Here is a 23183-nt window from a genome sequence, read left to right as displayed (position 1 = left end):
CACGTCGTGATTCCATTGTCTTCATACTCTTGTCATGCCTTGTATTCCTTGTCATCCTGTAGTGACACTATAGACGGCGTCTGCGGCGAGGATGGCTACGAGGTGGCACTAGAGTAGCACGCGTCGTCTGCTTCCCGATGGTGCTACCGATACCATATATGGAAACAAAGCACTCAATGAGAGGATGTCTGTCTGCGGCAGCTGCTTTTACTCGCGCCAACGCGCGCTCTGCCTCTGGTGGTCTACCAGCGCTAGACTTCACTCCGCTTGCAACGTGCTGCACTATATAGATTGTCGGCGCCAGCCAATATATCGCAAAATTAAAACAGGTATAGAGCTGCGCTCAAATTTCTCATTTGATTGTAGCGTAGTTGTCGGAGATGTTTTGCATTCATTGTTACATAATTATTAAAGAATTAATAACTTCGCAAGTATTACTTTTGGTCAAAACTTTCTATACGAAAGTTGCGCAGTGCACGGGAAAATATAATTCAGCAGCTTTGAGTTTCCTCCTTGTTTCTCAATAATTTTTATTGTGTCCTAAAGAGAGACTACGAGATATTAAAAGAGCGAATGAGACGCCAGCTTACGCACCACAGTTCTCGTGCTTTCAAAGCTGGGATGTATGAATGAATCCCGCATTCAGCCACCACTACTCTACGTCTGCTTATCGCTTTTACAGTGATTAAATTTAAGGGCACTGCAGCCACATTGCTGTCGTCGCCATCGTTGTGATGTTCCCTATAAAACGCAAGGGCGATAACATCGTTGCCACGCGCCGCATGCTGTGCGTGCGAGTGAAAGCCTGCGAGCGTGGGCTAGGGATAGTGGCTCAATCTCGCGCGCGCAGTAGAGGAAAGTGCGGACGAAGCGTGCCGTCTTCCGTCGCGCGCAAGGCACCGCGGGGAAAGGACGGGGGTGGGCGGTGGGGAGGGGGGGGTGCAAGTGTTTTACTCTGGCGGCTGCTGCGTATGGCGCGGCTGCGCGCAGCTGCTGGGCCCTATCTTGAAACAATCTGCGGTGTGTATAAATTCTAGGTGCGCCGTAGGTTTATAGCTTCGTAGACACCATGTTCTGGCGCTTAGTTCGCTTTGAAACGCGAGACAGCACGAAGATCTATTCCCTCGCTGCTGTTGCAGTGCTTCCTCACTCCAACGTTTTGACAGCGAGTTTCCGCGGTCATCGAGTCAGATGTTTTCATATATGGTTGCTTGTTAGTATAGTTAGTAAGTGAATTTGACGTAATAGTTCTGCGGAAACCCGCAAAGTGGCGAGAAGTATTTCTCTCCACCAAGCAATTCAAGAAAAATTATTTCTGGTCCAGACAGGACGAATCTTTCTTGAACTGCGAGGCTTTTCTTTCGAGGAACCCGCATGGGTTGCCTTTGTAGCAATTAGCTACGTTTGGTTGGACGTCTCATTTTCCATTTACTAGTGAGCGAACGTTTACAAGTTTATATGGTCGCTAAGAATACTATCCTTACTCTACATAGGTATCTGCTAATTTGTTATCCCAAACGATGCTTGACCTTCTGGGGCGAAACTGCGACTTTTATTACCCACCGCGATAGATGGACACCACTGGCGTAGTTTGCACAGCCAATGCCTCGTCATTTTATGATCATTTTGTCAACGGCACTGCACCAGACAAAGTGCGCTGTGCGTTCATAGGTGATATGTCTGTTTTTATATTTCATGAACTTATTTCAGGAAGCAGAAACATTAGTATGAAAAACTTATGAAAGAATAAGGCCACAGCTTCTGAATTAGATGTACCGTAGAACGTACTACATTTCCCTTATAGGAAGTGTGGCCCCGAAATTGACACTCGCGAACACGGTATACCATGCGTTAGCTAGCGTTAGCCAAACTGCTCAAAGAAAAAAAAAAATGATTGACAATATACAGTGCAAGATAAATTCTAATAAATATGGTTTTTGGTCGTTATTGGGCTGCCGAGCGAACAACGCAGGTCCTAAAATTGCGTCTTGCATGGTGTGTATTTCATAATTTCACGTTATGTAGCTTATACGCACGATACAACCATACCTGCACCAAAAGAATGAAAACAAGAAAAAAAAGCTTTAGTTTAGCGCCATATGCAGCTAGCACAGAGCGTTCCCGAACGCAATAGAAAAAGAAATAACAAGTTTTCGTTCATGGGCCCTGCCGTTTCTGGAGCTTTTTAACTTTGCATTGCCTTCAATTGTGGCTCAACTGTACTCCCTCCTTCGTAAACGTACACTATCTTCCCGTAATTTTCAGTTGACAGCACTGCTATAGCACGAAGTTCGGCGGGCAGTCACCTGAATATGAACTTGCGAATGTTTGAAACTAATGACCGTTAAATATTCAAACCTTTCGGAGCACCTTCAAGCTGTGTGTTCATCTTTCCTCAAGCTCCAAAGTAGGTGCGCTAGAAAAGACGTGTTGCCTTCTAGTTAGAGAGCGTGGTTCTAAAGCGAATGTTTGTTTACCAACGGTCCCAATTAGAGTTGTAAATGTAAAAATTGCGTGGGAAAGCATGTCTTTTGCGGATGATCCAGGAAAAGATTATGCTGCTGCGGAGGTGCGCTCATGGCTGCAAACTTGCTGACACTTGTGGGATGGATTCTTGCGGGCTCAAGATTAATCTTGAGTCGAAGATAGGTAATGACTGTGCAGGCCCCCGAAAGATGGAATATGTTAACATTTTTTTTCCACGTGTCGCACCTGAAAAGCGATTCTGAAATGCATCTTATCCTGCAGTACCAAAACTCTTACCTTTGCAAATGAGTGCCAGCTTCGAAGATGTCCCATATGGGCTTCTCCTGACTACGGACAAGTGACAGTGAAAATACGGACAAGTGACACAAGTGCACTTAAGTGCACTTGTGTCGCTTGTCCGTATTTTCGTGAAACCTAATTTGGATCTTCTGAGAGTAGTTTTTCTAACAAGTCCTTCTGTTCTGCTTTTGCTTTTATACAAAGTTGTCGCCTTTGCTGCGGCAGCCTCATCAGAATGTTATGAGACTATTTTAATCCAGTTCATTCATACTAGCTGTGGTGCTGACTGTGATTATTGTAAATCTGAGATAGGAATAAGGGCCTTGTGCGGCGGTATGGTTCTTTATCTCAAACATGGGGGCTGATATACCCAAGTGGAAAGTCGGCCGAAAAAATAATTTGCCAATGAGAAACACGTTGTTTCACCTACTGAAACACGAACAAACCTCATGTATATATAATGTCGGCTCCTATCAATAGCTGAAGCTGACGGACCTCTTAGAGGAAGAACGACGCTTGATGTTCACCGAATTCTTTTCTTTTATTTTGTTTTTGATATTTTGCTTCTGCCTTTCCTGGGCAGTTTAATATTTGCTACTCGATTGCACCAATAGTATATTAGGAATACTGACTAATAAAGTAGTGTCAATGAGCCCATCCCTGTTTTGCCTAAAGAAGAAGAAATGATGACATGAGAGCTGTAAACAACAAGAACAACAAATAAAATTCCAGCTAATAGGTATCTTTACTACACTCATACTTCTTAATAATTTTGCTAAATTATTGTTCATGTGACATGGATTTGCTAAGCATGTTGTATTTCGATAATTAATTATCTTTATGGGGTATGTGCGACTGGATATGGGCCCATTATTGCCATACCTCCAGACTATGTATGTCGTTGGGATACCAGAAGTGTAAAATGCCTAAAAATATTGCCATACTCATGTATTAGACTCCTTTGTGGAAACACCTCTCATCGCCACTCTTCCATCGACAAAGTTCATACATCGGTTTACTTCTCGTGACACCACTGAATTGAGATTAAATAGCATTGCACGCATCGCATTTAGTTGTGACGCATTTATTGACCCACTTAATTAGTTCTGCACTTCTAATAGACTCAAAGGCTTGGGTTGAAACTAAATAACACTTTTATGTACTGGTGGTTTACGCATACAATCTATGTATTTTCTTCGTGCAGTTCAGAAGCCCCGACAAATTTCTATACAAAAGATGCCGATATTGTTTTTCTTTAAATATTCTTTGGTTATGAAATCTAACACGTACCGGTTCGAACTAATTTCAACCTTTATTTTTGTTAAGGAGTTGAACCGCATCTGAGCTGAACGAAAACAAAAACTGACAAAAAAATGTGTCTGACCAAGACTCTACTAGCCAATTTGGTTATTACACTCGATTGTGCGTGAAAAGGGGAAACTATTATTCAAGAAATCAAGCACGAAGTTACGAAGGAAACTCACACGAGCTTTCTCTGAAAGAAAGCTTCGCAGTTCAAAACCTCCTGGTTCGGGATTTCTCAAAAAGACTTGGGGGTGTCTTTTGCAGCTTCACGCTACATTCGGTTGGATGACAATTTTTTTTCCTTTCATAAACTTTCGTCCACTTTGTTGAAAACCACAGAGATAATTTGCTATACCTCATCGAGTGTGCCATTAGGGAGGGCAGAAAAATAGTTTCTGCATACGATACGCAAAGACATGCATTTGGTTACGTCCACCTAGATTGCTTCAGAATATTTTTATACCTTTGCGAAGGTTATCTGGGTCACCCGGATATCCTGCACCACTTCTGCACTACATTTACTGGGGAGACTTGTCTTTTAAATGCCATACATGTTACAGCGTGCGCGTACAAGCGTATGTACTCAGTACCATAAACAGGCATATATATATATATATATATATATATATATGAATAAAACATCTTATCAGAGTATCTGCGTGTTTGATTTGGCTGGGCATCACTTACTCTGAAAGAATTCCGTATTCAAATTCGTTAAATGCGTGCACATGAAACGTTATGCTCTTCTTTTCAGTTTCTCAACACCAATGAAATAATCTGGACCCTAAACACCACTGCCTCTATTCGTCGTCCCTGCCAACTTGATGAGAAGTATAACATAACAGATAATACGACTGTATTTTATAGAGACTACCTTAACAGATACAAGTACGAATTTTATCAGTAAATTTTAAAAATATACCGGTCAGTGTTTAAGAAGTTCTGTTATCTACAGATTGTGGGAAAGAAAAACATTATTCGGAATCTTTCGTCATTGGGATTTTAAGCCCATTGCCCGAAATATGTATGATTCTATGGATACCAAGTACAAAGGTAAGTAACTGTAGTAAGTCATTGCCTGGCACAAACCCAACGGCACGAACTCGCCAATACTTTCTCATAATTTTCTGATATTTTTTCCCAGAGAATTAACCAGCAAAAATATCAAACTAGAACGGGCAACAACCGTCACCGATAACTGCACGCTTTTATTACGATCACTCTACATGTGTTGAAAACAAGTAATAAATAATAATCAATCAGCTAGGCGCGTAGCTCTAATGAAGTGCTAGTATTGTATTGGGGGGGGGGGGGGGGGGAGGAGACATTCTGTTCAAGTAAATCGCTAGAAAGTTGGATTATCCGTTAGTGTACTCGCTTCTCCTACTGTAATAATGAATTTAGGAATGTAGTACATTACGAATCTATGTACACTTTGTGATTTACAGGTTGGTATAGCTGATTTGAACTGGCCGCAAAGGCACAGCACTTTTTTTTTATTCAAGTTATACCCATGGTTCTATATAAATGGTCTCTGCTTCAAAGAAGTAATCGTAAGCTGTGAACGATCTTCACGGTTTATTTTATGTGTTCTTATACTAAATCACAGTTCGATTAAGAACGGATGGACTTCTCAGTTGGATTTCAGTAAAAAATAAATTGTTTGACCATTTCCTTGTTAGAAAATGAAGCAGGTCACTGGCCAAGGCCAATATAAACATAAAATGATGTTTCGGGATCCGTACGCATTCCTTCCCCACAATTGAACGTCGGCTAAGCACAAGGTTTTTTAATAACGTTCGGCACATGACGCAAAGGCCAGGAGTACACGTAGTTTAAAGAGCCCGATGATCTATTGATCGTGGTATTTGTCATTTGAATGATTATCCATTCGAGAGTAAGCCTCGTTGTCAAGTTTTTCTTTTGTGTGCTTGGCAGACATTCCATTGTAAACAAGGCACCCGTACCGATCCCGAAACGTAATCTTATTTCTATTTTTTACCTTGGTCACTGACCTGCTTCATTTTCCAACAACGCTTTTACCTGACCAGGCGGTATTCCGTCGAATTCTTCACTACTTGGGCATTTCAATACCTGAGGAGCGGCTACGAAGGTCAAGGTGGTTTTCTGGAATACCAACACGGAATTGGTTGGCAAGGTTTCTGCTGTTATGCTCGCGAGTTGACTGCAAAGTATCTGTTTAAATTTGATTTCTTTTTCACTGCATGCAGATTCTAACAGAAAGTAAAATCATTCATATAGAAGTTTGACGTTTTGGATATGTATTTCAGGATGAAACATATGTGATAATAATGTGTCTTATACATTCGTTATCATAGCATTTCAGTGCTAGAAATATGAAATATGGAAACAAAGCCCACCATTCATAACAATCATAGCGGGATTAGGCCAGGTACTAGACGTCAATAACGTCAACAGGTTAATTGAATAGCAAACTGAACTGATTTTTAGTGACATAAATATTAAGCTGCCAAGTCGTAAGGAATACACAAAAAAATTATCCTTGCCTATTACCGAAGCTCATTACCGAAGTATGGGGTTGATGTAACTCAAAAGTGGTGCCTGTCACCAAAACAAATAATAAGGCCATATACACGGGAAGAAATTGTGCTTGAGGATGGGTTGGTTATAACAATACGATTGTTGCGCCCTAGCTTTCTTGCAGTTTCCAAGAATGGGCAAAGTCGCTTGCAGAACGCTCCTCTTCCACCCGTACTGCACCTTTGCATTGTTTGGCTGACAGGGATTTCTCTTCCAAATATGCACCCCACGAATAGTGTGACCTAGCACATCAAATTTGCAAGCAAAATAAAAGGCACACGAGCTTCATGCTCAGCTTTTCACATTGAGACATTGTTTGAGCACGTTATCAATCACAGTAGCTGCTGAATGCATGCGCCTATTTTAACGTTGTCTCGTAAGACGTCATTGATGCGCCGTGAGAAAGCTCAGCAACAATCGCACAGAGTTCAACGGACCAGGTTATGTGACAGCGGCAGAGGAATCGCCTGGCTGGCAGACTTGGAAACGAAAAAGAAGTTGTCGCGCAGACCACCAAAGCTCTGGGCATTCGAACACGCGCATGTCCTGGTTTTCACTTCCATATTTCCTGGAGCAAATACAAGAGTTGGTACTACTGCGGTCACCTGGTTTGCTTGAAAAATCAGATAACCCTAGACATATTGTGCCTCTTTCGCTGGCTGCCACTGAGCGTTCCGTCCATGTGAACAGAAAAGCGCATTCTCCGTCAGCATCACACGTTGAACGTCGTGTTCAAAAGTCAAGGGCAGGAAGAGGCTTTCTTTTTTTGAATGTTTGTAGTTAAGAAGTGAATGCGAAACCTTAATGGCAGTGTTGGAGCGAAAACGGTATTTTTATTCAGCATCAAAACGTGTTGAATAAGTGCAGAGGACGTGCTTGTGCATGGCAGCGGTAGAAAAGCGCCACAGAGCAGAAACAGTATGGTGAAGGACGCGCCCGAATCCGATCCTGAATGTGTTTCACTTTATTTGCTTAGCGTTGGTTTTGCATTTCACGTTGTGCCACCGTCCCGGTTGATTCCAAAGATGCTGCAGGAGGACGTAAGCCATATGGCAAAAAGAAAAGCTTCACGCCAATGCTTCTGAATGCCCTAAATGGCCTCCAATATGCAAAATTTTAAGTTCGTCATATTGAGCCGGATGACTGAGGACCACACGAATGAACGACAGCGCGTTGAACGGGAAACACACTAACAGTAGATATAGTAACTTAGTTGAGCTCAAGCCTTGGTTTAGTTCGAGTTGGGGACCTAGTTTACTTCCCAGTAATACAATGAAGATTAGTTTCGTTGAACATCTGAAGAGACGAGCAAAATTCTAAGTCCACTTTAGGCACATTTTAGAGGCAGTCGACTGCGGCAAAATCTTCAAGCTGGTTTGAATTGATGGTATAGCCCCTGAAAAAAATATTTGACATGCAATACCATACGTTCCAGTGTACGAATATTCATTCGGGAATTGGTATGACCTTAACAGAGGAAACTCGAAAAGAAAGAAGATCGAGCTGTCTTGTCAAAGTTAACGCCATTCGCAAGAGAAGTGGTAACCTGCAGTGGGCCTGCGGTGAAGCTGCTGTTAGAAATTAAGTAATGTGCCGAAATATCATAAGATAGAGATGTAAAGTGTCGTATCAGACAAAATTAAACCACTTCTATCTTTATCTCGAATACATAAGGCCCAAGTATCATAATGTGCATCGCGATACAATTTATGTGTATTCTCGCTCAGGCCTGGTAGCGACATACCAGATTTCCACCGCAGTGTTTAGTAATGTATGAGCTGTGCATGCACCATAGTCCTGTCTGGCGCTTCCTCCTGGACACGCTGCGTCATTCAGCGGCAGCGCTTCGAAGTCTGCAGATGGCGGTTGTGTAAATACGCCTTCAGACAATTTCATATGATTATGTATGACGTGGATTCGATTCTGCCCAGGGCCAAAGAAAGTTTAAATAAATGTTGTTCATTAAAGAATGGCACATAATGTGCAGCACACAGTTGCTTTAGTAGACGCCAAAGAGATTCATTGAATAGGGGCACATACCCAGTGGTGCAGAGCAAGTGAGCCGAAATTGCCATCAAAGAGGTTCATTGAACATCGGCGCATATCCAGTCACATATACCAAGTGACCCCAATATATCATGGATGATTTGCATCTGGTTTTTTCACAAAAAAAGCTCGACCAATTAATAGATTGATAGACATATAACCTATGAATGCTGAACACATGAAAAAATATCCTGTATGTGTCATTCATCTCTCCAGTCCATGAGAGTCTCGCTAAGAAAAAATATTGCGATTACAAGTAACCATTCTGAGGCACACAATGTCTAATTCAGCAAAATAGGTTCCTAGTATGGATACTTGTAATGGTGACTGAGGTGCTAATTTTACCATCCTTAGGCCAGGCGGATTGGGAAATTCCTATTTCATCTCGACCCATTTATTATAATAAACCTAAACTAACTCGCCCAGTTCTCTGTTATTCTCAATTTGCGCTTAGCTTTCGTGTTAACCTTGTTTGTTTTAAAACGTCGCAACATGTCATGGAGGATCTGCATCTGGTTTCGTCACCATAAATCCCCAACCTGTTAATAGCAGAAATTGTAACTTTTCAGAAAAACAAGCAGAACTCTTAAAACTGTTACAATACCATCCAAATGTAAAACCATAACATTGCTGCCCCAAAAATATGTATGCTTATGCAGCCACATATTTTCGGAACTTACCGGTTTAACCAAGCATTATTTTTACAAGTTTTAGTGATGCCTATAATTGTGTCTTCAATGCAGGTGGTGGTTTTTACGACACAGAGATAATACATTACCAAGGAGAGAATGATGAGTGCGCTGTGTTCGCAATTCTGAACGGAAATATCCGTACGTATATTGTTTCTAATTAGTATAGGATACATTCAACACGAGAGACGACGCCTGTATCAGTGGCGCTGCATTGTGATTATCAAAGAAAAATTTTGTTTTTAATCTTGCACTGGTTTCGATGCTGTGTCGGTTGGAGTGTTAAGACGAGCAAGGAAATATGAACCCATGGTGAGGCTAGGAAACGGAATTGGGGGAGGAGTAGCATGGAGCAAGAAATGAGGAGAGTATGTGTAATGCACCGCACCGACTGATTATTGCCATTAACAATTACGCCATCCACTCTGCGGCGAAAACGCACAAGTGCTTGGCTGCAGCAGAATATATACGCCACATTGGCATAGGTGACACCTGCTCTCTCATCTCGCACGTTGCCTAAAAGGGTGTCGATTAGAGAAAGCGACGCAGTACCAGTTGTAGCTTTAAAAGAATATGTGGAACTTGGCGGCGGTGATTGGTCTCCAAGAGAATCGAAAAACGAAACATTTCACTGGTGTTTCCATTCAGCATGGGTGGGTCTTGCTCATTTATCTTTAATTCGTATAAATGCCTAATCTGGAGTAGTTCCATGCAAGTAAAAATAAAAGAAGGAATGAGTTACTGTTCGTTGCTTCTTCTTTACTCATTTTTATTAAAACGTCACACATTTATCTTCTAATATGCGTCAAGTGGCACTCTAGATCCTGTTTTTTTGTGTGTGTGCAAACCAAATTCTGGTCAGAAGAAGGTACTTTTGTCTGCCCCTGCTGAGCCAATCAACTGTTTTTTAAAAATTGGTGCAGGTGACACTTCTGTAATGCATCGCCAAATGCGCTATCGATTTTAAGACTTCGAAGAACACATAGTTTTGTTTCGTCCTTTCATTCCTACAGCTCTAAGTTTGTCAAAAGTGGCTGTTGCTGTAAGCGGAGTCTGAAAGAACCCCTGTTGCTCAGACTAGGTACACCATGTGACATACAATGAAGAAGCCCTGGTGTTCCTTCAACATATATAATATATGAACGGTAAATTAAACAATACACGTTTAACGTGTTTCTGAATAACCCGTCAATCATTTTTTTTCATGACATTGACAGACAAGGCACAAGAAAGAAGGTGCTTTGCGAGTCGAAGGTACTAAGACTGCTTTGGAGGTGTGCGACAACGCGAGTTCAAATTTCCCAACAACAGCATGAAGCAAAGGTCGTGCCATTGTTACTTTATAGTACATCGTAATATCGTTCACATTCACACAAAAACAAGAAACCGAAATGATGGACTAATGCATCCCAGTTTAATACAAAAAGAAGCTCCTGTTGATGGAAGTTCTACAAAAACTAAGGACATGTCTGGATGCACAAATTCAAAACTTGCACAAACGTTTGTATTTGCATTTTAATGGCAAACTTCAGGTCTCGCGCGTGATGCTCACCAACCACTTGCGTTCTCTAACGATATCGTAGGTCAGGTGTCCCGAAAGAGCTGCCAAAATATTTAAGTATTGTGTTCACGCGGCTCAGTCCGCCCATACAAATGAAAACGTGACATTCTTCATTGTGTTGCTGGCTGATTTCCGCTAAGCATGCTCTTCAATTAGTGCCTGCATGAATAGTTGACAGTCGTCTAGTCGGCGGAGTATGTTCTGAAATGAATGTCAGGCAAAAACACGCCGCGAATCGCGCTAAAATTGGGGTGGATGTAGCGAAGAAACTGGCTTTTATTACTACACTTTATTGAGGAATATTCAAAAGGATAGGTGGTGTCTCGGCATATACTCGACTTACTTTCTCTCAATGTGTTGCTTGCCTTAGTCTACGTTTATGTTATGCCTCGCCACCATGATCGATTAGTAACAGTTACACATTCAACCGACTCAAGTGAAACATAACTGAAGCTCCGGTACACACTGAGATGTTTCATGATCTAATACGTACAAGTTATTTACCTCTTGGTACACCCGTTAAAACGTTCTCGTGTTCTTGAGCCGTTTTGCTTTTCAGGTACCTACGTTTTGCCACTTTGAGTCAAGTCTATCTGATGTCTTCAAATTATGCAAAGTTTGGTGTTCCTATAGTTGTATTTTATGGTTTGTTGGATGGATGACTGCTTTCATCATGGCCTTTGAAGCGGGGCGCTGGGTTGCGCCACCAAGCATATTCTTCTTATTTTGCCATGACTTATGGCCGGTGGTTTTTCTTCAGGCCTTGCTGCTTCGGTTGTGAAGGTACTGGCAAAGATGGCGGCGCTAACTTGGCGCACCATATGTTATTGACCGGTTCGAAGTGAGAGCACTTACTTAGAAAGCCGCACGTGGCAGGACGACGTCAAAAAATCCTAATGGAGACTAAAGGCAAAAGCGTCTATGAGTGTTATCGATCAAAAAGAACTACTTTTCACTCGTGGAAATATACAAAGCTGAGCGTTGGAGAGCTGAGAAGAGTGGTCAGCGAGCGATGGCGTCGCGTGCTTATTTCGTGAAGATGTACTAAAGGGAAATAACATCTCCTTAATGTGATGGTTTCTCCTTCGTGCAATAGCTTGACTAGTAAAGAGCTGGTGCTGCCATGACAGGATGAAATATTAGCACAAGTATCTCACCTGAGAAGCTTAAAATACTGTTATTCTTATCCCAGTCCTTAACCACCTCCCGGAAGATAGACACTCACGAAAGGCTAGCATATTGGTATACACACCATTACTCATGCCTGCAATTAATTTAAGAACGCCATTCAAATGAAATGAAGCAGCTCTCGTAAGACCATGGTATGCAGTTCTTGTGGCTCCGAAAGGAAAAGGAGGTCCTGAAGTCTCACCACCGATAAATAGAGCGTCGAACAGCAGAGACCATACAACTTATCCTCGGAATTCTGGAGCGGACAGTCATTTCCGGCCACACAAGCCTTTCTGCTGCATGCATGCATCCCATCCTCTGCTTGTGTAGGAGGAGGCGAAAATTCTCTGTCCGGCAGTGATCGTAAAAAAAAGCTCCTGGAAATTCTTTGGGCGATTAGAACCCCGCGAATGACAAAACATTCTTGTTGGGGTATGAATTGGCCGAATAAGCCGAATGCGCATGAGTATTGACACGTGCACCTGTTTATCTTTATCGGGTGAGCCCATTTCACCACCTAACAAATGTTATCGCACAGCGCAGGACGTGCCTGCCTGTATCGGAAGTTTCTCGAACGTGATCGGTGGTTCTATCCGCGGTCTGTTGTCACCAAACCTTGTGTAACCTGATTACATGTATACGCGACGCGAATGGTGTAGAACTTTGTGGAAGACACGTGGGTCCCAGCGATTACTCTGGAACATCAGACTACTTATGTATAAAAGTCGACGCGCTTGACCCGCTGATCAGATTTCCGACGATCGCCGACTGTGTTGACCCCTATAGTTGTGCTTTTAGCGTAACTTGCTATGGAGGGCAAAGTTTGCCCAATAAAGGCTTAGTTTCGCCATTTACAGTTTTGCTACTGTGTTTGTCCCAGTCACTAATACGTCACAATATGTCCTAAGAATCAATGATAGAGGTTGGTTGCATCCGCCGTCTTCAACACATGGCCATCCGCCGCCAAAAGGCCTTCCTCTCAGCGCTGTCAACAGCAATAATGCTGACCAACCATAGAACATGTCAAGTATTATTTATGGCATATCTCATGGCTTCATTTGCTTCATTCCTTTAACAGGCAATAAATGTCTGCAAAAGTGCAAGCCAAAGTTATTGTATTCGATCCATCTGTGCTGTTCGTGCCTTCCATCTGCATGCAGCACCGATGATTCCTTCGTAGAATGTTTGATGGCAGTAATTAGCTCCGCGCAAGCGCCTAGTCACGTGGTACTGCGTGAAATCTGGCAAATATTATTTGCAGTCTATGTTTTTACGATTCACGACACTTCGTGTCCTTTAAAATAAGGTAACGGTTTTATTGAATCCCTGCCGCACCCAGATAGGATAATTACCATGGGTGTTACAGAGGGATATGTAAAAAGAACGAACAGTGGTTACACATCAGCAGCAGTAGCAGTAGCCTACTTTCTTGCCCAGTGCTCTTCGAAAGCCTCCCCCTGCGACCTTCAACACCACCTGTCTTGAGCTAGCTGATTCCAACTTGCACCTGCCAATCGTGTAAGACTAGCGTAAGTGAAAGTATAAGCTATAGCGAGAGACGAAAGATCTGATTAAGAAACGCCAATGTATAAAAGCCTCTAACCCTACAGCTAGAATACAACTGACGGAACCTTGCAAACTATTCAACAAGCGTAAGATAGCTGACATACAGAAGTATAATATGGATAGCATTGTACATGCTCTCAGTAACGGAGGAAGCCTAAAAGCAGTGACGAAGAAACTAGGAATAGGCAAGAATCAGATTTATGCGTTGAGAGACAAAGGCGGCAATTTCATTTCTAATATGGATGAGATAATTCAAGTGGCTGAGGAGTTCTATAGAGATTTGTACACTAGCAGTGGCACCCACGAGGATAACGGAAGAGAGAATTGTCTACAGGAATTTTACATCCCACAAGTAACGCCGGCAGAAGTAAAGAAAGCTTTGGGAGCTATGCAAAGGGGCAAGGCAGCTGGGGAGGATCAGGTAACAGCAGATTTGCTAAAGAATGGCGGCCAGATTGTTCTAGAAAAACTGGCCACCCTGTATACGTAATGCCTCATGACTTCGAGCCTACCGAAATGTTGGAAGAACGCTAACATAATCCTAACACATAAGAAACGGGACGTCAAAGACTTGAAAAATTATAGACTGATGAGCTTACTGTCCGTTGCCTACAAAGTATTTAGTAAGGTAATCGCAAATAGAATCCGGAACACCTTAGACTTCTGTCAAGCAAAGGACCAGGAAGATTCCGTAAGGCTACTCAACAATAGACCCTATTCACACTATCAATCAGGTGATAGAGGAATGTGCGAAATATAACCAACTCTTATATATAGCTTTCATTGATTACGAGAAAGCGTTTGATTCTGTCGAAACTTCAGCAGTCATGGAGGCGTTACGGAATCAGGGTGTAGACGAGCCATATGTGAAAATAATGAAAGACATCTATAGCGGTTCCACAGCCACCGCAGTCCTCCATAAAGAAAGCAACAAAATCCCAATAAAGAAAAGCGTCAGGCAGGGAGATACGACCTCTCCAATGCTATTCACAGCGTGTTTATAGGAGGTATTCAGAGACTTGAATTGGGAAGAATTGGGGATAAGAAGTAATGGAGAATACCTTAGGAACTTGCGATTCGCTGATGATATTACCTTGCTTAGTAACTCAGGGGACCAATTGCAATGCATGCTAACTGACCTGGAGAGGCAAAGCTGAACGGTGGGTCTAAAAATTATTCTGAAGAAAACTAAAGTAATGTTTAAAAGTCTCGGAAGAGAAGAGCAGATTACGATATGTAGCGAGGCACTGGAAGTGAATACATCTACTTAGGGCAGGTAGTGACCCCTGATTCTGGTCATGAGACTGAAATAATGAGAAGAATAAGAAACGGCTGGGGTGCGTTTGGCAGGCATTCTCTGATCATGAACAGCAGGTTGTCATTATCCCGCAAGAGAAAATGGTACAGCAGCTGTGTCTTACCAGTGGTCACGTACGGGGCAGAAACCTGGAGGCTTACGAAAATGGTTCTACTTAAATTGAGGACGGCGCAACGAGCTATGGAAATAAGAATGATGAGGGTAACGTTAAGGGATAAGAAAAGAGCAGATTGGGTGAGGGAACAAACGCGAGTTAATGACATCTTAGTTGAAATCGAGAAAAATCGAGAAGAAATGGGCGTGGGCAGGACATGTTATGAGCGAAGATAACCGATGGTCATTAAGGGTTACGAACTGGATTCCTAGGGATGGGAAGCTCAGCAGGGGGCGGCAGAAAGTTAGGTCGACGGATCAGATTAAGAAGTTTGCCGGGGGAACATGGCCACAATTAGCACATGACCAGAGTAGTTGGAAAAGTATGGGAGAGGCCTTTGCCCTGCAGTGGGCGTAACCAGGCTGATGATGATGATGACGATCATGATGATGAAAAAGAAGTTAAAGTGTAGGAATAGGATTGGGCATTAAAGCGCAGAAGAGAAAGGTAATGTTAAATAGCCTGGGAAGGAAACAATAATTCAATAAAGCCAGTCAAGCTGTATAGTCTGTGCAGGAGTACAATCATCTAGGTCAATTACTCACAGAGGAATCTTTTGAAGAGAAGGAAATTTGCCGCAGAATAGAAGTGGAATGCAGTGCATGCGGCAGGGCCTACAAAATCTTGGCTTACCACTGTCATTGACAAGAAAAGCTTATAATCATTGTATTCTGTCGGTACTAAAATAGTGTGCCGACACTAGGAAGTTAACAAGGAAGCTCGAAAGCAAGGACCGCGCACATAGCGATGGAATGAAAAATGTTACGCGTAAAGTTAAACGACAGGAAGACAGCAGCATGGATCAGAGAACAAACGGGGATAGCGAATATTTTAGTTGACTATAAATTCGTACGGCTGATAACCGGTGGACCAAACGATTACGGAATGGGTGCCAAGGGAAGGCAAGCGCCCTTGACGATGACAGGAAGTTAGGCTGGGTGAGGAAATGGAGACATACATTATAGGATTCAAACGTCAGGCGGTAATGCTCATTTATATTCGAGACGCACTGTAACGCAAGAGCCGCGTATCGTGATTTGAGGCAGGTTCTGAGCTACACGCTGACATTAAGAAGGGGGACGTATGGGAATAGATATCGCAAACAACAGACAATACTGTTTTCGTATAGTATGATAATAAATGCCCAATGTACTTGAGAATTCCTTATGCTTGTGGTTACTCAATTCTTGGGTGATATCTCCGAATGGCTATGTGGCACTTTGACACAAGGTACGGCGCTCGGTCACAACCTAGAAATTCTGCGGAAGGTGCGCCTGCAAAACCGCACGGCATCTGTGCTCGGAACTATTCACCACCAGAATGCAGTTTCCTAGAAACGCCAATACCGAAAGTCGTTCATCTTTGCCGTTATGTCACGGAGAATTCAACATAGAAATTGGAACGTACCTGCTAAATGTACACAAATACTCTTTGAGTTACGTGCAGCATCGGTCATAGGTTGTGAAGAGCACTGCTGCACATTTCGAACACTACTGAGCATTACCACCATCTTGGATTGCTCGTTAAGCACACTTGTGCAATCGAACGCACATCACTACTGCTTACCTTATTTCTCCTTTTCCTTTCTTGCCGTTTTCCCCATCCCCTATATTAGGTAGCAAACGGGAAACATACGGGCATTTCCCTTTCTTTGTCTTTATTTTTCTTTGTGTCCCACAGCAGTGTATGTTCGAAAGTTACGTTGTCACTGACTGCAGTACTACTGCTATGATAGGCATTAACTATTGCATTCAATATGAGCTGCGACGATTGATCAGTGGCCAGCGCCATGCTGCCTAGAAAAAAAAAAGGGTAAATAGCTTCGCCATTTCGGCACCGTAGACCGTATATTGGTGAGCTGCGTATCTCGTCAAGAAAGGAAAGAAGACATGTTGGCAGATATGATGGGACGCGCATGGACCGTGTCCCTTGAGCGCTAGTCACGACAACAACCACCGCGCCAGAAGATGGCCCGTCGATGCAGCTTGGCACTCACTCCCATGCGTCCTATACATTTGCACACCGGTGTACGTAAGATTGTATAAAATGAGGTCGCTGATGACCGTCGCTGTCCATTTTTCTCTCGCTTAAGCTTGCCTGATGCCCTTGTTAACCCAATAATCGGTATGTCGTAAGCTCGCGTCGAACTTGTGGAGTAGAAATCATGTCGTCGGTGTCACACGATCGTCGCCACCTTCGCCAGTTGTGAAAGACACACACGCGTCAGATGCATAGCTTTTCGTCTCACAGGAACACGTTGTTCGGCCTGGTAACGCTTTGCACTATCCCATACAATGCGATGGAGTCAGCTAGCAGCAAAATGTTTCGCATAAAATTGGTTTTCAGAGTGCGTGGGATCTGCTTCATTTCTTCTCTTGAGAGCGTCGCTGTGGCCACGGCTCGCGTGTTGCAGCTCATATTGAACACGATAATGCGTCGTGATAGACAGACTCTATTGCAATAAATGAGTTTGATGCTTGAACAACAGTTGAACCCACCTTTTATTTCATTGGAGTGCGGGAAAATTACACTATTCGTTGCTAGTTACAACGAAAATTGACAATATTTTTGGTTATGTTATGGAATTACTATGATAAGTATTCTCATAACGTCAGCTTCAGCTACTGCTGTGCTATTATAATTTTCTTAAATTCAATGTCATATTAGTCTTTTCATTTTCAGGAATACAATTCACCTACGATCTTCGAGTGAGGCACTCGTCGTTACATAAAGCCTTTCAGTTAGACTGCTGGAATGCCTACAAGAACATCACACGTGGAAAGAGATCAAGGCGTGTATATTTTCGTCAATGTGAAGGTCTACTGAAACACCGCTTAGAATGGTTCGCGCACGACCAGTTGACCAGTTTTTCTTGAATAAAGTAATCTAAGGATTTCTTAGAACTAAAAAGCTATTTCTCTTCTGTAGAACTACACTCATACACAGTCTGGCTCGGCCAAATATTCTGGCGGTAATATAATTAGTATCCATCCGCGTTTTCAATTTAAACCCGAAAAAAAATGAAAAACCGCAACTCAGACTTTATCTTTTTTCTATAATCTGTGCTCTGTGCTCAACAACACAGGCTGACCATCTAGATTGACCCACTGCAGGCCACGAGAGTCGGGAAAAGTGTCTCCAGGGGCACAAACCTGGACCTTACGTTCACAGTGAACATCCACTGAGCCGAGCGGAGTCGACTCTCGGAGACGCTCAGAAGCGACCACCACATTATCCAACTTGACATCGCGCATAACCGGAAACCAACCAAGACTGGAGTTGCTCAACTAACAGACTGGAAGTCCTTCAGAGACAACCTCAGCGGCAACACAACAATCGACGACATCGACCATTGGCGCAAGGGTATTCTCATCACCGCAGAAAACCACACCACGAGCATCCAGCTAAGCATCAACACCCCCGTAGTCGACCCGCATCTCCTTGATCTCTGGGAGGCCAGAAGAAGCCTCCTGAAGAGGTGGAAGAGACAAAAGCTCAATAAAAAACTTAAGAAGCGAATTGCCCGGCTGACCATACAGGCGCAAGATTACGCGGAGCAACTTAGCAGGCGAAATCGGCAAACCTTTTGCGACTGCATACAAGGGACACTCAGCGCCAAGAAAACCTGGCGTGTCCTACGCGAACTCTTAGCTACCCATCGCATCAAAATGCAACAGAGACAAGACCTACGCAGGCTGATCCACAATCACGATGGATCGGAGCATGATCTTCAGCAAAACTCGCGAGGGTTGCAATGTGGGCTTGTTGGTAATGCATCTTCAAGGGATGTACGGTAGCGTGAATAAAACACGGGACAAAAGAAGATAATAAACGATAATAAATATTGTTGGAAGTTAGCGCTGTGCGTGTCCCTGTGTGTCTTCTTTTATCCCGTCTTTTAATCGCGCTACCGTACACCCCTTCAGCAAAAACTTAGCAGCGACTTCATCAGTGAGCGGAAAAGCGTACGACGGGGTGCCAAACCCAGATCTCGATCCCCCATTCACCCAGGCAGATCTCCACGCAGCCTTAGCCAAACTCATTAGAAGCACCAGTCCCGGCAAAGACAGAATAGCTAATCAGCTCCTTCGCAACATCCCGCAATCTACCACTACAACGCTACTACAGTACTACAACAACTGCTGGGAAAAGAGGCACCTACCACCAGCCTGGAAGCATTAGGAGGTCAACATGATCCCCAAACCCAACAAACCTTTTCGCATTGAAAACCTCCGTCCCATTTCCCTCACATATTGCGTAGGCAAACTCCTCGAGCACATGGTGCACCACCAGTTAACACCATACCTCGAGAACAACGGACACTTGCCGCACGCCATGTTCGGATTCCGACAGCATCTATCCATGCAGGACTTACTCCTGCTCCTCAAGAAGACTTGCTTGACTACCTCGATCACAGATACAAATCATCGATCCTGGCAATCGACGTAAAAGGCGCATTCGACAAGGTGAGCCACAAAACCATTATCCGCAACCTCGAAGATACATGCTGTGGAGCCCGGATCTATAATTATATCAGCAGCTTTTTGACACACCGAACAGCAAGAGTAGGCGTCTGCAACCTCCGCAGCGATAAATTTCGGCTACCCAACAAAGGAACCCCACAAGGATCAGTTATTTGACGCCTTCTTTTCAATATCGCAATGATCAAGCTACCGAAACAACTGAACGGCAGCCCAAACCTATGCCATGCCCTTTACGCCATAGACGTCACCCTCTCGACCAAAGCACGTACTACTGGACAATAGGAACGCAATCTACAAGAAGCCGTCCATACTACCTAAAGCTACCTCAGAGGCTGCAGTCTCCAATGCGCACCCGAAAAGTCGGAGCTTCTCGTCCTGAGAGCGCGGACACGAGGCAGACCACCTAACTATATCGAACCCAATCCTAGCGTCTCGCTCAATGGAACAAAGATCCCTACAGTCAACTCTCTTCGCGTACTCGGACTTCACATCCACAAGGACGGATCAGGGATGGCCGATCTCCCGCGTCTCTAAAGAACACTTTCACAAGGTTTGCACCTCGTCAAGAGGATCACAAACCAAAGAAGCGGACTCAAGGAGGACGACACACTAAGCATAATTCAAACTCTCCTATCTAGCCGTATCACATACGGAGCTGTGCTTGGACACGCGATAGCCTGCTCTAAGCGGATGTTCGAACTGTCTACACGCGCTCGTAACTTGCTCATAAGGTAAGCCAATTTTAATTTTATTTGGTTTGCATAACGTAGGTGTTCAAATGATGTGCGGTAAGCCGGTGTCACAAACAGAAATATTGTTTGCGACAGCATCTTAAGGCAAAAATGATGCATGAATGCGGTAAAGGATCACTTATCTTTTCAGACCGATTTCCATGGCAGCGCAATTGGCTCGATCACGACCGCAATAATGCTCTATCCGATACGGCAAGAACTTCTGTTAGAATAAAGAATTAACGCTCGAGATAATAGCACTGGCTGACTTCGTGGGATCGTTACTTTCTTGCTTGCGTGCACGTTTTTATTGTAATGACCAAAAAAATTATTCGCTCTGGCTGCTTTGCTGTGGGTTTCCTTTGTGCAACTGCTTGCGGATCAGCAAGACGTTTTGCTTCCAATGATGTCTGAGCACTCAAGGCATTTGTGTCAGTAAGCAAGCTGTAAATGTTGTATCAGTTGCAAAAAATATTGTACATTCTAGAGAAGCGAATGCAATCGTTATAGACTGCATTTTACGAATAATTCAGTTCTATTACTAAATCGGAGAGTAGATATTTATGAAAATCAGCTCGTATTGATACTCAGCAGCAACAAGGTAACTTATAATTACTGATGAATCCTTTTCGTTTACTGAAGGACTTGTTGTGCTTCTCCTACAGGAGCTGAGAAGAGGTCTGCTGCCTGCAATGTGTCCATCTCTCTCAAGTTATCGCAGTATTGTTGCTCTCGAAGTGAGTGGATATTTCTTCTCTCAACATTTTGCTACCTGGATCATGACCATCGAATTAACTGTGTTGGTGATCACTGTTAGTGACATTGGAGGGCTGGTTGACAAGCACCCCTTCATAATCGCAACACATGTGACATAGTTTAGCTGTGCCAGTATGCGAAGGAGTTAATACATAAGCCAAATTCGGTTCTCTCGGTTAATATGTTAATGTATTGATGTCATTAGATTGTGGTCTAGCAGGGCAAAATGCTAAACAAGGAGAAGTAATTTTAATTTGCGCCTGTTGTGGAAGCAAGTCAATTAGGCCGTTACACATGACAAGGGACATTTGTACATGTGTTCTAATTTTCAGCAGTCCTGACTTGTTTTGAGTTAAGTGTTACAACTATAATTTTTCTGCAAAGCATGCAGTAAGGTTCAGGATAGTAGGCGGCTAGCATAAACATGTCGATTTGCTGTGAAGTTCAACGGAGGTGTACCTATTAGGGTGACCATATAAAATTTGCGCTTTAGTTCTACTCTTGCATGACGCAGACATAGCTGGGAAAACTTATTTCTTTTGGGCAATGGCAGAAATGCATGGGTATTCCTTGTATACATAGACATTACATGGCCATTGTTTAACCAAATGGTGCCCTTGCATGCTAAGTTTTACAAGCCTCTGATTGAATAATGTCATCTTTTGCTGTAACATTACCGCAACACCTTTTATATTATGAGAAATCACATTATTGCGTACCATCACAGTGTAATATTTGCCCTAAATGTATTTTGCTTTGTCTATAAAACCCTGCACACTGGTGCATCATGAAAATTTATCAGGTGAAATATGTCATGCAACTTCCAAATTTGCATGAACCTAACGCAAGATATTTTTGAATAGTTTCTGGCCACGGGAGGCACTTCACGCTACCTAGAAAAAGGTTTACGGTACCTAGATCCCGTAAACCTAGAAAAAGGTTTACGGGATCAATATTATCTGATCACACCTAATAGTTGATGCAGCATACACCCTGCCTCCAGGACAAGCTGCTACATGAAACTGCACTTCCACTGGCTTCACCTGCATCCGGCGCAGCGAAAGGCATCCAGCAAAACATATTAGAAAGGAATGTTGTACAGTGTTTTGTGTACCCTTTCTCTACGCCAGCGAACGCATCGTAAACTATTTCCAATGTAGAAAAATAGAGGGCAATGGCTCAGAAAACATTGCATTTTAAAGTGGCTGGTACTGGGCAAAGCAATTACTGAGCAATAGTAGATTTGCACGAAGCAAGCTAGGAGCTAAAAAGACGGCTGGTTTCTTGCAAATGGCCAACGTATTGTTAGCATGTCGAAGTTCTTTTTTTATTCTTATCGCTTATTTGTGTAGTGGGGAAAGCTTTCACAACTGAATTCTGGAAGACTTGGAAGCACAAAACAGTTCGCGAAACTAGCTTCAATATATCATGCATTGTCCATTTTATCTGCAGGTCAACCCTATCTTGAGACTTATACTAATGTTGCCTTCAGAGAAATTGTGGAGGCGAGCTTGCTTTCTCAGAGCCGGTTTTTAGAATACAGAATGAGCTCAGCACATTAAACACCACAATAGGTTGTTGAGGATTTCAGATCAAGAACCTTCAACGCCCAATTCAATTAGTGGTTTAAATATTCTGCCTAAAGTTGTTCATTATTACGTCCATATGGTGCCCAAGCATTGCGGTAAGTACTTCACTTTGAGTACACAGCAAGGATGTACTCGCCATAAGCTGGTGGCTTTCTGCTGCATTTTCAGAAACTGGATTGTTATTCAGTTCAGACTTCCAAATTTATATTCATTTATTAGGTGTTGTGTCCTGTTTCCCATTTCTACAGCTCCTTAGTTAAACATCTGAATAGTGAACACAACTTGACCTTTTGGCTCAGTTTCAAGATTGCATGCCCTTGGTGCAAAACATTTTAACATGAAAACTGCTTGCTTCTTATTGAAAAAATCAATTTTAAGCAGCCATAGCCACCAATAGCACGCACCACACGATTATGAAAATTGCTATATTGTTTTTTGACCCACAGGTTGTCCCAACTATCATGCACCAAGATTTAGAAATATGTA

General features: G+C 43.0%; 1 long non-coding RNA gene across 2 annotated transcripts in view; it reads left to right on the top strand.

Moving 5' to 3' along the window:
* The window catches only part of LOC129385595 (uncharacterized), a 39613-nt gene extending 21574 nt beyond the window's left edge, over positions 1-18039 (top strand). The window contains exons 2-5 of one of the 2 annotated variants that reach the window (XR_011895544.1): positions 4826-4959; positions 5027-5124; positions 9423-9509; positions 17820-18039. This is a non-coding gene — a long non-coding RNA (uncharacterized lncRNA). The remainder of the gene's footprint in view (positions 1-4825; positions 4960-5026; positions 5125-9422; positions 9510-17819) is intronic. The other variant, XR_008613055.2, reaches the window with a different exon arrangement.
* Positions 18040-23183: the final 5144 nt, after the last annotated feature.

The sequence above is a fragment of the Dermacentor andersoni genome, chromosome 7, assembly GCF_023375885.2.
Source record: "Dermacentor andersoni chromosome 7, qqDerAnde1_hic_scaffold, whole genome shotgun sequence".
NCBI lineage: Eukaryota > Metazoa > Arthropoda > Arachnida > Ixodida > Ixodidae > Dermacentor > Dermacentor andersoni.
Note: the sequence above shows the minus strand (reverse complement) of the source record. Positions and strands in the feature narration are given on the sequence as shown.